Raw genomic sequence first — 19,736 nt, 5'->3', positions numbered from 1 at the left:
AGAAGATATAAGACAGGTATTTTTAAAGATTTTCAATAGGGATTATACAAAGTGCTATACGCCTTTTTTATTTTTATGGCACAGGTTTGTAAGAATCCATATCATATCAGAAACATTCCTAATATTATAACGAGTATAAGGTGGAGAATTTTGAAAAACATAAGTTTAGTTATTTTTTGGAATGTGGTGTTGATATGTCATGGAATGTTGCAGACCTTCTCAATGATGAAACACAACTTTCTGTTCATCTCACACGAATAAAGTACAATTGCTCGTGTGTTGAGCTGACATGTGTGAAGTGGGTAGCGTAATGATTGTAAGTTGTTCACTTAAGAGTTCCTATTTTGTTTGTTGAATTAATTCGTTCAGGATATATATCAGGGGATTCCTTTAAAATTAAAGATCATGTCCCTCTCTCTATACTAAAGTTTTAGTATATTTTGTTAAGGCAAAGGATAATTGTAAAATTTATCTCTCGTATACATTTTACACTACATAAATTATTTTTTAAATAATTTTTCCAAATTATGAATTATGTTGGCTTATGTGTGATAGGGAAAATGAAGTAATTTTATCACTTTAAATATTTATTTTATATTATATATATAAAACATAAGTATTTTTTTTTAATAATTGATCTCCATTGTAAAACCAAGAAATATTGGAAGATTAAGAAATTATTAATATTTATTAAATACATGATTGACCATGATTGATTTTAATCTGGATACAATATTTGTCAGAATACGACATTCGACCATGGTTGATTTTCATATTGAGACAATATTTGTCACAATGTTACATTGGACCATAGTTGACCATGGATGACAATGGTTGTCACAATGTAACATTGGACAGGGAGACAATCTTTGTCACAATGTGACCATGGTTATTGACCATGGTTGACCATGATTGACAATGGTCGAGTTGGGTTGATTTCGATATTAAGACAATCTTTTTAACAATGTGACATTGAAACATGGTTGACCATGTTTTATTTTAATGTCGAGACAATATTTGTCACAATGTAATGTTCAACCATGCTTGACCATGGTTGAAATTATTATTATTTATTGTTCCATATGGTTTATAATATTAATCTATTGGTTTTATTAATCTAATGGTCCATTTTCCTATGGTGTAATATTATTCATAGGGTTTATACTATAAATCCTTGGGTTTAACATAAGTCCCTTGGGTTAAATATAAATCCCTTGGGTTTATAATCATGTTCTACCATGGTCTAACATCAAAATGTGACAAATATTTTCTCAATATGAAAATCAACAATTGTCCAACATCGCAATGTGACAAATATTTTTTCGATATGAAAATAAATCATGCTCATCCATGATCAACCACGGTCCAACATTTCTTTGTGACAATGTTTGTCTCAATAACAAAACGAACCACGATCAACCATGCATATTTTAGGGTTTATAATATTTATCTTAGGGTTTATATACCTTGCGTTTATAATATTAATCCATTGAGGTTAATATTATTCCCTTGGTTTTTTTATACCCTTGCACTTTTAGTATTAATGTAGGGGTTCATATTCCTAGGGTATAATATTATTCATAGGGTTTTTAATATTAATCCTGGATTTTATTTTAAATCATTTGGGTCTATAATCATGGCAAACCATGGTTCAACGTCGCGTTGTGACAAAGATTGCCTCAATATGAAAATCTATTGTGGTCAACCATGGCCACCCATTGTCTAATGTCGCATTGTGACAAATGTTGTCTCAACATGAAAATCAATCATGTTCAACCATACTCCAATGTCACATTGTGATAAAGATTGTGTCAATATAAAAATTGACTATGGTCAATGATTGTCAAGCATCTTTATTATAAGTTTATTTGTCTTAGAATTTATATAATATTTATCCCTTGGTTTTAATATTATTGCCTTGGGTTTATAATCCCTTGTGTTTCTAGTATTAGTCCCTTGGGTTTATTATTCCTTTGGGTTTATAATATTTATCTTAGGGTTTATATACCTTGGGTTTATAATATTAATCCCTTGGATTTAATATTACTTCCTTACATTTATAATACTTTGGTGTTTTAGAATTACTCCCTTGGGTTTATCAATCTAAGGGTTCATATTCATAAGGTATAATATTATTCACCGAGTTTATAATATTAATCCTGGGGCTTAATATAAATCACTAGGATTTATAATCATAGTCAACCATGCACAAACATGGTCCAATGTCACATTGTGTCAAAGATTGTCTCAATATGAAAATAGACCATGGTAAAACATGATCAAATATCACATTGTGACAAATATTGTCTCAATATCAAAATCAACCATAATAAAACATGGTTAACCATATTTATTTTAGATAATACGATAGATGAGTTTTCCATGAATATTCTTGTGCAAGTGAGCACCATGGTTTTGGAATGATGACTAGCTAATTACTCGTGAGGTTTTAGTTTTTTGGTTTAGTTTCTATATAGCCTCTACCATAATTGAGTTCAGTTCAGTTTGCTCACAAACCCTAACGGAGCTTCCCAATTCGAGTGAAGGTAATTTTGGACAACTGGATAACCCTTTTGAAAGTGTTACGAGAGCTTAATGTTTTGAAAGTTCAACACTTTGACTCCATATTCTTTTTTGAAAGTTCAACACTTTGACTCCATATTCTTTCTACAGGTCGGAATGCTTCCCTCTCTCGTTGTTATGGCCTCAGAAGACAGAGGCCTAAAGATTTATATTATTTAGTGATTCTTGTCATTTAAATTCATTTCTTGGAATCATTCAGTTGGAAGGAGGAAACTATTAAATTTGTATTGGGTGTATTTAAATTATGTGCACCCTCGCAAACCATGCTTGAAGGGGATTTCTTTCTTATAAGCGAATTCCTTTAATTACAGTATGTTCAACGCAACAATTCTGTATCATGAAATACGGGATTACTCATAATATTAATAATAATAATAATTAATAAAAAAAATATTAATAATAATAATTAAAATAATTATAATCATTTCAATTAATTTTTAAAAATAATATATATTATTGATTTGATATTACAAGTATTACTAATTACCAATTATTATATTAATTACTATATCAATTATTATATTAATTATTATATTAATAATAATTAATATAATTAATTATTGTATAATAATTTTAATCATTTTAATTAATTTTAATAAATAATATATATTATTGATTTGATATTATAAGTATTACTAAGTACTAATTATTATATTAATAATAATAATTAAAGTAATAATAATCATTAATTTTGATCATTTCCATTAATATTTCTAACTACTAATTATCTTATTAAAATTATTATAACCTTTCAATTAATCTTAATAATAATTTATATTAATTAATATTACTATTACTAATGATTATATTAAAAAAAAAATTATTAATTAATTAAATGAATTAATTAAATCAAGAGGCAGCTGACTTCTCAAATTAAAAAAAAAAAAAATTGAGAGCCCACCTTCCCCTCTTTTCTCTCCTCATTTCTATTTAAACCCTAAAAATCTGCTCTTCTTCTATCAAGCATTCAAGTTGTCCTGATGATGGATCCGGTTGGGATTTGAAACGTTGGCAGAAAAATGTTCTTACTGTGAAATCTCTCATGACTAATTCGAAAATACTATATTCCGATTGGAATTTTTTTACAATTATGTTATTATGTTTATTTTTTCAGCCTCACACTCGATTGGTATTCAAGCAGTCATAAGAAATTTAACTCTATATTTGTTTATCACGGAAACCTATTGGCCCTCGCTTTTTACAGTAACTTAAAGACATTTTTATGAACGCTTTGCTCCTTTTAAATTTCCTTTAATTTAATACTATAGACACGTTTCTGGTGAAATTTATATGTGCTCGATCCTGGTGCTTTAATTTATTAATGTAAATTGACGGAAACAAGACTGTAAAGATATAGGATTTCCAAGTCTATTTAACTTGGTAATTTCATGGTATTTCATTAGATAACTGAGCTTTTTCCTGTATATACATTCTAACTTTGACCTCAGCTCGATTTTCCTGTATATATATATAGCTTTTTCCTGTATATACATTCTAACTTTGACTGTAGGCGATATTCTACGTTTATTTTATTATCTCCTATGCATTCCAATATCACTTCTATTGTGACACTGTCATTCGCTATAAATTCTCTCTCGTGCCTCATACTGGTATAAGGAGCCTTCTCTAGTTTTTTTTCTTAACAAAAACATATAAACATTTTTTCCAAATACATTCCTTACATTAATTACACAGTGACACGTCCTCAAGCACAATGAACGGTGCTCTAACATACCATTCTTAGTGTAATGGTTCCTATTCCTTACAAGATTCAATTATTTAGATTGTTAGTTGAATAAATAGTTCGCTCCACCTATTTGACATCTTTATTTAAAATATTTTTACGGAAAGAGCGTTATGACTATTGAAGATGGTTTTGAAACCGACTCGCTTAGTGTTCCATGGAATGAGCCAATTTTTTTCCAATGGATGACGCCTAACTATACCTTTCGGAATTATGCTGACATAGAACTGGTATAAATTACCATTTTTATGTATAGACCTATCATATGTAAACAATTGATAGAAGCTTGCTACCCTTCATTTCCTTTTTCATTTACGGATGTGTGCTATGTTCCATCCAGCATTTGCCACTAATTGAGTTTCAATATCCACAATACACAATAAAGAATCATACATAGCCTTCTCATAATTTTTTTTAAGCTTTCGATAAAACATATCCACAATTCTATAATTTCCATACATGCACATAAGTTTAATACTACTCTCATATATTAGAGTACACCTTCTTATAGTAGATTACTCCATCCCATATACTATGTGAATTCTATCATTAACTACATATTTTCAGGTAGCCAATTATCAATTTTTTTGCTTCGCTAACGAGAGTAAGTATGATATTTATATTCTCATATATACATAACATAAACTAGAGAACCAATACAAGTAACAAAATAAACAATTTTCAACAGTTAGCGTAGCAATAAAATATACATCCTTCTTTTAGTAAGATCATAATGAAACAACCTAGTAACCTTTAAAACATTACCGGAATTCCTATCCAACCAAGTTCCTTGGAAAATACTCAGGAGTATAACACACTCTCTCAACCATGAACTACCTCTTCTTGTTCCCCCCGAGCTAAGACTTTCTTAATATTAGGAATCAACAATCCCTTTGATTACTAGGTGTTTTATTTATAGATTTTCTTCCCAACATACTTTAATAGTGTCGTTCTTTAAGGTCTTCGAGCCATTTCCCTAGGCCTTTTCTTTTCTTGTTTTGGGTTTTTTTAAAGATTCTTCCTTTTTTCTTTAATGCTTCCCTTTCCCTCCCGTAGTGCTTTATTTCATCCTACTCAGTGTTTTCCTCCATTTAAGTGATCGAACAAAATGTTTCTCTCCGATTATGTTAAATCAATTTCTTTCTAATTATTTCCTCCTAGGTATTTTTAGGAGTTTTTAGGGAAGATCCATATTTTAGACTTGAGCAGCAACAACTTTTCTCAAGTTGGTTAGAAATCTTCTAAACTCTAGTGTTCTCTCCTAAGTTTTTCCGAACAATTTATTTATTATATAAATAATAATAAAATAATTACATCCTCTCAAAAGTATAAACATGGCTTCTATAACCATTAAATCCAATAATATTTCCATGTGTAAAAAGAGTGAATGTTTAAAAAATAGAAATATAAGGATGTTACATCTTCCCCCACTTTTAAATAAACACCATACCTGGTGTTTATCCTTTAGTTATTTTCATTTTGAAAAAAGGTTTGAAATTCTTATTGCATCTTGTCCTCCATCTCCGAGGTGGCCTCCTATGGGGTAAATTTCTTCCATTTCACTTTTTAATTGGGTGATTTCTCAATTGTGGAGCAAGGTTGCTCTCTAATCTAATATTCGAAGTCATTCTACCTAGAAATCTCCTTTCGGCTCCACCTCTATGAAATTCCAGTCAATAAGATGAGAATTATCATGAACATATTTTTTTATGAAAGCCACATGAAAAGATTGTGTTCTTTTATATGGCTGGGCAATGCTTGTTGATATGCTACTGGCGTGACTCTATCTAATATCTCAAAAGGACCAAAAAACCATGGTGATAATTTAGCACAATTTCCTAGTATCTGAGTTCTCTTTACTGGTTCAATTTTACACACAAATGTTCTCCTAATTTAAATTCACTATATGTTCTCTTTTGATCAACATAACGTTTCTATCAATCCTATGTAGGTTTTAGATTTTGTCTGAATGTTTTCAGCACCTATTCCATTTCGTGTAAAGCATCGGGTCCTACGTTCATCCTGCCTTCTCGCTAACTCAAACTGAGATGGATATGGCATTTTATACTATATAATGCTTTGAAAGGGCTCATTTTCATAGAGGCTTGGTAACTATTGTTTTAGGAAAACTCTGCTAAATGTCGAAAATCTTCCCACTTAGTAGGTTTGTCTATGACATACATTTCTTAACATATATTCCCGAATCTGATTAGTTCTTTTTACATTTCCATCAATTTTTGGGTGATAAGAATTACTAAAATTAAGTTGTGTCCCCATTCCTCGAAACAATGTTTTCCAAAACTTTGAGGTAAATTTAGCGTCTCTATCAAATATCACCATTTTCGATATACGATGTAACTGAAAAATTTCCTACATAAAGATGTCATCAATATATGTTGTTCCAAATGTAGATTGCACCAATATAAAATGTGTTGTCTTGCTTAGTTTTTCTACCACCACCATAATGGAGCCGTTCTACCTTTTTGTCCTCAATAGTCTAGTAATAAATTTAAGAGAAATAACTTCACATTTCCCTTATAGAATGGGTAGTGGTCTTAGTAGTCTAGTTGGGTGTTGGTGTTCTACCTTCACCTATGACACTCTAGACAATTAGACAAATATTCTACCACTTATTTCTTTATACTAGCCTAATAAAACTCTTTTCGTAATGTTGAAATCATTTTTTGGTCTCCTGGATGTCCTTCAAATGGTATCTTGTGATATTCATCTAGGATAAGTGATTTTAAAGTAGTTGCATTTGGGATGTAAATTTTATTTTTGTACATCAATAATTTTTTTAAATTTTTTGCATAACTAGGGACTTCTGTTTGTTGTAATGTTCATTGAATTTTCTGCTAAATTTCGTCTTCCAGTACTGAATTTCTAATTTTTTCAACAAAATTTGTTTTAGCATTGCAAATAAAAAAATTCATTAGTTAATTTTCATGTCTACTCAAAGAATATCCTAATTTATTTTCTTTACCTTTAATATATCTTACCTAAAACTCAAGTTCACTTAGAAATACCATATGCCTAGCTTGCCTAGCATTTAAAATTGATTAATTGAGGAAATATTTCAGACTAATGTGATGGGTAACAAGTGTAAACTTTTTTCCCAGCAGGTAATGTCTCCACATTTTCAAGGCATGTATAACAAAAATTAACTCTAAATCATATACTGCATACTTTTTTTCATGTGCTTTCAATTTGTTCGATTCATAAGTCAGTACATAATTGTCTAGCATTAGGGCGCCACCTAATCCTTCCAAGCATGCATTGATAGATACTACAACCTCCTCTTCCAGGTCTACAATCTTCAAAATAGGTGCTACTGTTAATAAATGTTTTAATTTGTCAAATATTTCTTGACACTTAGCTATCCACTTAATTGATCTCCCTTATTATGTAAACAAGTACTTGGATAGGTCAGCCTTGAAAATCCCTCAGTGAATCTTCTATAATACCCTGTAATTCCTATGAAGGAGACAAGATCTATGACATGCTTAGGTATGGTATAGTTTAAAATGGCGCTAACCTTTTCACGATCAACAAACTTCACTTCCTTTGAGATGATATGACCCAAATTTTGTACTCTATCTTTCTTAAATTCACATTTACTGAATTTTTCATATAATTGATGTTCTGTCAATGTTTAAAGTACCATTCTTAGGTGTTCATCATGCTCTTATTCATTTTTGGAATACACTAAATTTTTCATCTATGAAAGTCAACACAAATTTATCTAGGTACTTACTAAGAACACTATTCATTAAACACATAAAGGTTGTAGGTTCATTCGTAATATTGAATGGTAACACTACAAATTCATAATGCCCATATCTGGTTTGAAAGGTTATTTTATGAATGTATTCATCTCTTATCCTTAGCTAGTGTACCCTCTCCACAAATAATTTTTCGAGAATATAGTTACCCCTCTTACTTGATCGAACATATCATCAATGCAAGGCAATTGGTATATTTTTTTTATAGTCATTTTGTTGAGCTTCATGTAGTCTATGAAAATTCTAAGAGTACCATCATTTTTTTCTCAAATAACAGTAGGGCTCCCAAAGATGAAACATTGGGTCTAATGTAACCTTTATTTAGTAATTCTTGTAACTTCATTTCCAAATCTAATATTTCCAGAATACTCATTTAGTAAGCTGCCCTAGACACTAGGGTAGCTCTAGCAACTAAATCAATAGAGAAATATATGTCCCTGCGGGGAGGTAGTCCTAGAATTTCTTCCGGAAATACATCTTTCAACTCCCTAATCATCGACAATTCGCCTAAGTTTTGACTCTATGTCTTCTGATTATTTTTTTCAATCTTGAGAACAAAGAGTTGAAAACCTTTTCTTGCACTTATTTCTTGAAGCAACGATGAAATTTTTCTAACTGGAATATGTTTTCTTATATGTTTTATCTGTTGTGTTATTCCTTCTTCATTAACCCAACTCACCTCCTTTTCTAAATAGTTTAGTACAATTATGTGTTTTTATAGCCAATCCATGACTATCAACAGATCATATGAACCTAAAGAAAGTATATTTGAATTTAATTAGTTGTATATCCATTTAAATTTACACGACACTATTTTAAATAACTTCTTACCTTCCTCTTTGTGCCTGTAGCTAATTGTAATAACCATGTATTCTTAAATTTTTTAGCCTTTAGTTTACACTTTTCCACTATCAGTGGACTAATATAGCTAAGACAATCCCTTGGATCAATTGATATAAACATCTGATGGTTCAATATCTTACCTTCAATCTCGATTATTGTGGATTGGTGCTTTTCTTGTCTATCTTTTAATGTTGCACTTATCTCTGGAATGTTTCTAGCAATATCATTTATTGTTGTCACTTCATACACAACATGTATGTTCTCAATGGACCTTTGGGTGTGTGGATAGTCTCTCAATAGGTGGGGTCATCCACATCCCCAACACTTCAAGGTTTTATTTCCTTAACCATAGTTACCCTTTTATTATTCAGTTCCATTGGTTTTGAACTAGTCTAAGATTGGGAAGTTTGTGGTGGATTACTTCTACTAAACCTTTTCCACTCATGATCCATTAAAAAATTCTTCAAATATGTATGATTTTGTCTCCTCGTCCCACTTGTAGATTCTTTTTTATCCTTACTTTGATAGGATTTTGAACCTTCGCCTCTATTTTTAAACTATTCATAGTAGAGTCTTTCCTTCGTTACCACTTCATCCATTGTTTTAGGATTTCCAAATTCAATCCTCTCCATGTAAGATATTGGTAAGTAGTTTCAATACCTTTGTACTTTGGCTTTGTCTTCCTCGAAATAGCGGGCATAACATAGTATATTGGTGAATTTTTAAATGATCTCATCCACGTTAACTATCCAAAACTTAGATCATGGAACTCTTTTTCCTGATCATCATTGTACTGCTCATTTAAATATTTGGATTTAAATTGTTTCTAGAATTATTCGGATGGAACTATATTCTCTTCCATAATATGCACTATATTGATCTCCTCCCTCCATAGAGCAGCTTTTCCTTGCAACTGATAAATTTCTAGTCCAATCTTCAAATTACTATCATACACATAGTCTTGGAAATACGTTTTTCGCATTGAGAAGCCACGCTTTGGTATCCTATTCCCTTTTGCCATCAAATGTAGTTTTTTTTTCTTAAATTTCCCCTGTAACTCCATTTTCTTTTAATTTTTTAAATTTTATGCATTTTCATTAGTTTTATCATATTCATTTCCACGCTCAAACTATTTTGTTTCTATCTTAGTACATTTCCTCTTTAGGGGGTATACCTTATCTCCATCGCTCTTTGTCTCCATAAGTTTATGACTCGATTTTTTAGTGAAGTCTCTTGTAAAATATTCGTGTTCCTCTCTAGCCTTGAGCAACCATCCATGACTAGTTATGATATTGGCCAACTCTTGCTGTTAGCTTCTCACAATCTGTGAAACTTGAGTTGCTGGAGGAGTATTATCTCCTCCCAACTCCACCTAAATGCATTGTCCTTTTGCAATAGGTGGATTTGAATCTTCTGCCATCCTGCCTTGTGATGTTGATTTACCTTTGTACCTTATTTCCAACCACAACACACATTAGTTTGTTATCACAAAATAATATATAAAGTCATACCCATTCTCTTGTTGTGGTTTCTCATATGCCTAGCTTGATCCTACAACTTTGATACCATATGTCAGATACCCAATTTTCATACCAAATTTATTTTCTTATATTTTTACAATTCATGGAGTAGTAGTCTCATAACTTTCTCCATGTTATTCTTACCAAATCGAGATTGATAAAATGAATATAACCTTGTTTTGCTAGGTTTTACATTATTAACTCATTGCTCATGTTGGATTTCATTATTACCCTCCTATGAATTTATACTTGATATTATGGTTGGAAGGTTTGATTCCATTATATCTCTATGTTCCATATTATATCTATATCTATCTATCTATATATATATATATATATATATATATATATATATATATATATATATCCCCTCCAACGTCCATGTCATGTTTTAATCTCTTAATATCATGGTTGGAAGGTTTGATTCCATTATACCTCTATGTTCTATATTATATATTTTTTTGAAAAAAAAATATTCCCCCTCAAGTGTCCATGTCATGTGTTAATATCATAACCCATCTATTTATACTAGTTTATAATGGTCTTATTACTCGCATGCCATTTCTAGTCAAAGGCCCAACATTAGAGTGTATTTCCTTTGCTACCATTCATTAACTTGTATTCACATTATGTATGGTGGAAATATCTAAGAATGGATTCCCACAAGATGACTTGGCTTAATGGGTAGCAACCACATGACCATTCACATGTGATTTTAACTTTCCATATGTACAATGGACCTCGAATGGCGGAGATGCAACTTTGTGCAATGAACTTGGCGATAATTTATAAGCTAACCCTAATCTCATTTCACTACACTTCTCTCATTTTTGGTTTCCATTTGATTTTTTAGTTACATGGTAGAGTGCTGCTCTACTCATAGGGGAAAACCCTACCTAGTTTTTTATCTTTTACCTTCAATTTTATTATGAAACCAATTTTCTGGGTGTCACTTTTCATGTTTCAGATGGAATTAGAGAAAAGGTTTGGCTTCTACTTAATGGGTTCTCCTCTTGTACGTTACTACTGAGCTCTTACTATTTTATTTGATGCATGTGGTAGCATAGGAAGCAATTTCCTCAATTTTCAAAATTTTGAAGGTTGATCATATTCATTTGAGTGAGGAGAATATCTAGGCCTTGTCTTTGTATTCCGTTGACACTTTCGACCATACATGTATTTGAACTTATCAGGTTGTTTTTGTTTCCCTAATCCTTTTATTTTTGTTTTATTTTTACTCATGTAGACCCTAACTCCTCGGGTGCATAAATATTTTAGCAAGGTGGGGATGGCTAGTGCTCACGCCTCATGCCTTGCGTAATTTCTTACCCCACGCTCACTCTTTTGTTCAGTGCTTCTAAATTGGTGGAATGTTTTTTTGTGTGAGAAAAGGAGAATTTCAAGTGTGAAATAACCCTTACACTTTGGGATATGGCATATCTACAAAGAATAAATTTTGGATTATAAGCCCTTAGTTGGTTTCATGAGATTTGTGGTTTTCCTTATAGAGTTTGATTTTTTTTCTACATTATGTTCTTGGATTTTTATTTTCTAAGCCAATTGTTAGCCACAATATGACAAATGATTTTCTCCCGGCTCTTCTTATTCAAGCGAGCCCTAGAGTTCTGGAATGTTGACTAGTTGATTACAGAAGATAGTTTATTTTTGTAGTTTAGTTTCTATATAGCTTCTTCCATAATTTAGTTCAATTTGAACACAAACCTTAACCGGGTTGTGCAATTCCCTTGCAGGTTATTTTGGAGAATTGGATAACCATTTTGAAAACATTACAAGAGTTTAAAGTCCTCAAATTTCAACACTTTGAATCTAGCTTCTTTCTATAGGTTGGCACACTTCCCTCTTTTGTTTGGATGGCCTCGAAAGACACAAGCCTAAATATTTATGTTCTTTAGCGATTCTTTTCATTCAAATTCCTTTCTCGACATGCTTCAGTTAGATGGAGAAAACTATTACATTTGTATTGGGTGTATTTGAATTATGTGCACCCTCGCAGACCCATCTGGAAAGGGTTGGGTTTGCTTTTGTTTTGTTTTCCTTTTTTTTCTTACAAGGGAACTACTTTAATTATACTATGATCAATACAACAATTCTATTATCATGAAATATATGATTACTATATTCCATTTGGAATTTTGTTAGCGTTGTGTTATTATGTTTATTCTTTAGCCTCACTCTCAATCAATATATGAGAAGACATAAGAAATTTAACTATGTATTTATTTATATTGACAATTTACTGGCCTTGGCCTTTTCTAGTACCTTAACTAATTTTTATGAATGGTTTTCCCAATTAAATTTTTATTTTATTTTTTTACTTTTTTCCTCAGAAAAGGCGTAATTTTCATTAATAAGATAAGAAAATTACATGTTGTATAATACTGCTTATATGAAATGGTGTCACAAAAAAGGAACTGTTCAAAGTCATTATAAGCTTTTACAAAACCAATATGATGTATACTGATAATAAACTTCAGAGAAGTCCAATAAGTTTCAGAAAAAAGTGTAAAAAGAGTTCTGTCCCAAAAAACTATTGAAGACAAAAATATGTACATAGAAAAAGGAGAGTATAAAAAAACTATTGGATGATCTAGAGATCATTCAGTAAAGGACCATTCATATCCATGAATGGTCGATGATAATAACTGTAGAAAATGCCTTCACTGAATTCATGTATCTGCCATTGACCTATGTTCAGCTGCGTTGCCTCTTTGGATAAATGATTAGCAATCTCATTCCTTTCCCTGTATATATGTGAGCATGCAAATGAATCAAATTGAGACTTTAGAGAAGAGATATCAGTAAGAATATCGCTAAGTGTGTGCATGTGACAATGATTAACTTCATTTGTCCAGTTAATAGTGAGCTGTGATTCTCAAAATATCTCAATCTATTGTTAATTTTGTTCTGTTGCAAAAAGGAGAAGGTATTTTAGACTGCTCAATTGAGCATAATTGTTGGTGCCTCTGCCTAGGCCGACCTTGATTCTATAGGACACTACATTATCAATATGCAACAACACCCCACCTCCACAACCTTTGGTTTGGGCCGAACCATCAAAATAACCCTAGGGATAATTTATGTCAATAATTTCTATGGTAATGACCCAAGAGGGTCGATTAGCTCAATCCTCCGGGAGAAAGCTGTAAATGGCCAACATCAAAACACTAGAGGAATACCAATCGATTTTGGCATCCATGAAAATGGATTTGTTCCTGTTAATCCAAATTCACCAACAAATAAGTAGTGGCAGGCATCTAATTTTTTGTGAGTTGGCTTTTATCCACCATCTTTGCTAGGTCGCTTCGATGTCTTGGCCTAACAAACCAATATGTAGATTTAGTGAAGTGAGGATCCTTAACCAAAATGATTTCGAGGTAGGACAGGTAAGGAAGAGGTGAGTAGAATCTTCCTCATGTTGCCTACACAGACAACATCTGGATGGACCGCAAATTGCACGATGCATCAACATTATTTCAATGGGTACTTTGTCCTTTAGAATGCACTACTTGAAAAGCCTGGATTTAGGAGGTGCTTTTAATTTTGAGATGTGTCCCCACCACTAAGAAAAATTGCTGGTGTGTTTAGCTACCATTGAGTATAAATAACCTATTTTGGGGGTATATCTACCATGGGGTTCCATCGCCCAGATAAGGTCATCATGATTGTCATTGATCTACACATTGGCCTCCTCTAGAGAGCCGATGAACCTCTGCTAGTCTTCAACCCAAACATCTCCAATTTTGAGCATTCTATGATCCTTCCAGATCTAGTTTTGCCAACTGACCTGATTTACATTTGCTATATGCGCTAAGTGGGAGATGCCAGAGGCCTAAAGGAAATTGCAAAGAGGTCGAGGAAGTATGTGGCCATTTCCGCAACCACTCCATGCATCCAATCCTATCCTCACTTGAACTCCATTACCCACTTTCCAAGCTAAACCTCGCTTGATGAGAGAAAAAGACTGTGATATTGCTTTCCAAATTATGGAGGAGCTAGTCAAAGGAACTGAGGGTCTGCGGATTAAGTCCAAAACTGCGAGCGGATATATGTATTTATAAAAAGTAATTTCCTGCCAAAGACTTTCGGAGTTTATAAGCTGCCACCCCATTTTTGCAGCCAAAGCTTTAGCGAATAACTACAGGGTTTTTATGCCCCAGCCTCCCAGTTTTATGGGTTTGTCAATGCTATCTCAACGAACCCACGCAAAGGTTCTCCCTGAATTTTTTCCTCGCCGAAGGAAACAATAGCATAGTTTTTGAATTCTTTTTAATATTCCTTTGGGAATCTAGGCCAATGACATCCAATAAACCAGTGTACCTTCTAGAACTGATTTGAGTTGAGCAAGCCTGCCCACTGTAGAGAGCCATCGCTGTTGCCAAATGTTGATTCTGCTTTCAATCTTAGCAATAAGCCAAGCCCACTGTCCTATGTGATAACCATTTGGTTTCAATCTGAAACCCAAATATTTTAGGCCATCATCCAAGCCTTGCCTCGCATATTCAAAAAGTTGGCAGGCTAATCTCGCTTCATTCGGCTAGCAGGAAACCATGATAATAGTTGATTTCACAAAACTTGGCTGCATACCTGTATCTTTACAAAAAAGGGATCGTATGGACTTGAAAGCATAAGAGTCTTGAAAGGATCCATTTAGAAAAATTAGAACATCATCTACAAATAAGAGATGGGTTATAGAGGACATATCAGAGATCCGGACACCAACCAAGGAGCCTTCCTCTCTTCCTTTTTAAATCAGTCTACTAAATCCTTCCATAATGAGGAGAAAGAGCAGCATGGAGAGAGGGCATCCTTGCCTAAGATCTTGTTCCACATGAAAGAACCCCGAGGTCGCTCCATTGATGAGTATATTGTAAGAGAAGGATGTAAGATAGCCATAGTTCGAGTGAAATGTATATGTTATGTATTATAGTATGGTTTCCCTACAGAGCATGTTGTTGTGCTCATTCCTGGTGCTTCAATTTATTAATGACCTAAATTGATGCAAATATTACTGTAAGGATATAGGATTTCCATGTCTATTTAACTTGGTAATTTCATGGTTCTCATTGGATATTTGAATGTTTTCTTGTATATACTTTCTAATTTTTACCTCAGTTCCATTTTAAATAATGTAGGAAATATTTTACGCTGATTTTATTATCTCCTATCCATTCCAACATCACTTCTATTATGAGAATTTAATTCTTTGTAGATGGTTTGTCTGGTGTACTTTATACTGATATAAGGAGGCTTCTCTAATTGTTTTTTTTTTTTTATAACAAAAAGATATAAAAAAAATTCCCAAATAGATTCCTAGCATTAATTACATAGTTGTGCTTCGTCAAGAACTGTGCAGGTTCCTCTCACGTACAATTCTTAAGGTAATGGTTCCTAATTCTTACCAGTTTAACTGATTTATATTATTGGTTGAATAAATTGTTAGTTGCAACTATCTGACATGTTTATTTAACATATTTTTTACAGATAGAGCACTATGAATCTTGAAGATGGTTTTGAAATTGACTCCCTTAGTGTTCGAAAGGATGAGTCAGATGTGCTACAATAAATTACTCCGAACTATATCAGTCAACATTATGCTAACATCAAACTGGTTTATGAGTAGGAATTACCATTCATACATCTAGTCCTATAATATGTAAATAATTGATATAAGATTGCTACCCTTCATTTACTTTTTTCATTTAAGGATGTGTGTTATGTTCCAATAATTATTTTCTATTAAATGAGTCTAAATATCGACAATTTACTAAATAAAGAATCATGCATAACCTTCTCATTTTACATTTCTTTAGCTTTCAAAAAAACTTATCCACAATTGTATAATTTCCTTACATGCACATAAGTTTAATATTAGTGTCATATGTTAGAATGCACCATCTGATAGTAGATTACTCCATCTTACGTAATACTTGACTTCAATCAATAACTACATATTCGCAGGTAGCCAATTGTCCAATTTTATGCTTCACTAACAATAGAAACCACAATATTTGTATTCTCATATATACATAACAAAGATTAGAGGACCATACAACTAACAAAACACATAGTTTTCAACAATTACCATAGAAATAAAATATACATCCTTCATTTACTCATATCATAATAAAACAACTCAGTAACCTTTAAAACATTACAATAATTCCTATCCAACCAAGCTACTTGGAAAATGCTCAGGGGGATAGCACATTCCTCCCAACTACGAAATTGCTTTGCTAGTTCCCCTCAACCTAAGACTTTCTTGCTCTCACGAATCAACAACCCCTTTGATTCCTTGGTGGTTTATTTTATAGATTTTCTTCCCAATAAATTTTAACAATGTCCCTCTTTATGGTTTTCCAACATTTTTCCTAGGCATTTGTTTTTTTTTTTCAAAAAGTTTTCTTTCCTTTTTCTTTAAAGTCCACCTTTCTCTCATGCAGCGCTTTATTCTACCCTACTTAGTATTTTCCTCAACTAAGTGATTTAACATAATATTTCTCTCCCATTATGTTAAATCAATTTCTTTATAATTATTTTCTCCTAGGGAATTTTAGGAGATTTTATGGAAGGTGCATCATGTGGATTTAACCACCAAAAGATTTTCGCAAGCTCGAAAATATATTCTAAACCCTAGTGCTCTTTCGTGAGTTTTTCCAAACAATTTATTTAGTATATAAACAATATTAAAATAATTACATCATCAAAAAGGTATAAACATGGCCTCCACATCCATTCAATCCAATAGTAGTTTCATGTCTAAAAATAGTCAATATTTTAAAAGAAAAAAAATAGGGGTGTTACATCAAGCGTCATAATTTCCTAAAAAAAAAATTTGGGGATACATCAAATGTCAACACTGGACTCCACTATGTAGATTGTAGATTGATCACATAGGGACTTTAATATATATTTTGAATGGGAAAATATTTACAAATATTTTTTTCATGTTTTATAATTCTTATGCATCTAATAATTTTCAAAACTCCCACACAATTGTGATGTCAAAAGACACAGATAAATGATAAAATCTCAACATAATCACTACAAGAAAAAAGGACATTGGTGAGGGGAGAAAAATGTCACTATAAGCTCATTGGTGACGGTCAAAAGAGCATTTGTCACCAAAAATTGAATGTCACTAAAGGTGGCATCGCCAAAGGTATTGGTGTTGTAGTGACATACAAATTCGATCACCAATAATGATTTATAATGATGGATAACAACCGTCACCATTTCATATGAGCAATGGTGATGGACCATAGCCTCCATCACCAAAAACTAAATGTCACCAAAGGTGGCGTCGCCAAAAGGATAGGTGTTGTAGTGACATTCAAAGTTTGTCATCAATAATTATTTATAATGACGGATACCGACCGTCACCATTGCATATGAGCAATGGTGACGGACCATAGCCTTGGTCACCAAAAACTGAACATCTCCAAAGATGGTGTCACCAAAAGTATAGGTGTTATGGTGACATTCAAGGTCCATCACGAATATTGATTATAATGATGGATAGTGACCGTCACTATTTCATATGAACAATAATGATTTATTGTGATGGATCTTTAGTGGCCGTCACTATTGGTGCATATATATGGTGACGTTCATTGACCGTCACCAAAAGCCACTTTGCTAGAAGTATAGGTGTTGGGGTGACATCCAATGTCCATCACGAATAATGATTATAATGACGGACAATGACCATCACCATTTCATATCAACAACAACGATTTACGGTTATGGACCTTCGAGGGTCATCACTGTTGATGCGTATATATGGTAGCGTTCGTTGACAGTCACCATTTTATATTTTTGGCAAGGGTCAAAAAATGTCACCGAAGCTCATTGGTGATGGTGAAAAGAGCCTTCGTCACCAAAAATTGATCGTCGACATTCCATATGGATGTCAGGGCATGATGGAATCGAACCACCAACCTCCTGCTTGTAAAGTAGGTGCTCTTCCATTGAGCTAGCGCCCTTTAAAGAATTATATTTTTTAAAATTAGACCTTGAAACTTCATAAATTGTAAATTCTACAACTTTCAATAAATTAAAGTCTCAGCAATATTTTACTAAGCAAGCAAAGCAACATCGAAGATGTAGGTCCCTACCCAATGGTTATTGAAGTTATGAAAATTGGGTGGAGGGAAAAATAGTTATGTATAAGAGAATCAATATGCTTAGTTGAATACTCAATTAGAAGTGAAACTTTGAAGACATTTATAACCTATAAATGACCTATAACTATTAAATGCACCAAATATTGCAAAGGAAATGTCATGACTGGATATCATATGGAAGAAGAGCAGGCAGGGACTTGGAACCCTTGTACATTTTGGCAGGCCTTAGCACTTGGAACATATTAGCTTGTTTGACATGTCTTCGTACTATCTGGCACATCTTATCATACCCTAGCATTCCCTAACACAGCTTGGTAGTCATGACCTCACAAATAGCATTGCATTTTTCCATGACTTGGGAACCTTACATTCACTAGAACACCTTGGCACTCCATAGTTGTCATGCCCTCTGTTATCCTCCATAATGTCCCAGGCTGATGAAGAGATCGATGGAGGTAACTACAGACCAAGCTTTTAGTTTGGTAGCTAACCCTACCAAACCAAAGAGGGCTGTCTCTATGAAATCATAGCCAAGAGATGACTGGAATATAAAGGATTTTAGGCTAGATAGCTAGGGTCAGGTGGGTTTTTGGAAAATTTAGGGACTTGGAACTCTATCCACCGATGTCTTGTCTGGCAGGTACTTTATCAAGGAGTTAAGGACTTGGAATTCTGTCTAGGATAAAGAACCTAACATGCATGACAGAAGCTCACTAGAATAGAGTACCTCCTACCTGAAAGAGTGTCCCCTGCTCAAAATACAGAACCCTTCTCTATTGTGCGCTTTTCTTAAAGATAAATCTGTGCATAAAATAGTACTAAGTAAAACACCTAAATTAAGAAAAGTGAGCATCTAAGTCAAACTATAAAATTATAATAAATATGGCTCTATATAAGTTTGGGAAACATTAGACAAGCATGCTTTCATACAACAACAATAAGATGCCTAAAATCGATGCGATTCTTTCATCATTGTTATACCCTCACAGCAAAACTGGAATCTATAACATGTACCCCAAGGCTGTATGCATTTGCTGAAGGTGTAGATTGAAAGGATCTACTGAGATGAAGTACTATTGAAGGAGAAACACCTTCAAAACAATAGATAAAGCCTATTATG

This window comes from Pinus tabuliformis, chromosome 5_1 (genome assembly GCF_031772625.1).
Source record: "Pinus tabuliformis cultivar Carrire ecotype Pingquan chromosome 5_1, CPIR1, whole genome shotgun sequence".
NCBI classification, from domain to species: domain Eukaryota; kingdom Viridiplantae; phylum Streptophyta; class Pinopsida; order Pinales; family Pinaceae; genus Pinus; species Pinus tabuliformis.
Note: the sequence above shows the minus strand (reverse complement) of the source record.